This window comes from Dufourea novaeangliae, unplaced genomic scaffold, assembly GCF_001272555.1.
Source record: "Dufourea novaeangliae isolate 0120121106 unplaced genomic scaffold, ASM127255v1 scaffold101, whole genome shotgun sequence".
Classification (NCBI taxonomy): domain Eukaryota; kingdom Metazoa; phylum Arthropoda; class Insecta; order Hymenoptera; family Halictidae; genus Dufourea; species Dufourea novaeangliae.
This window is the reverse complement of record NW_015373989.1, coordinates 3,541,923-3,542,126: the sequence shown is the minus strand read 5'-3', so window position 1 is coordinate 3,542,126 and position 204 is coordinate 3,541,923.

Genomic DNA, 204 nt, shown 5'->3' with positions numbered 1-204 from the left:
TGTCGACCCCTGAACGACGAGGCCTGATATAAATTTACATTTTTGTGTCATAAATGATTATTTAAAATCGCAAACATAATTAAAATTCCTTTTAAACGTGCATACACGAATTAGAAAGGAGAGAAAGAAAGAAATTCGAGCTAAATATAGAAGTACTTTTAACACATTGAAGAAATGTTTATTCGTCAAATTGAATTCCACGGT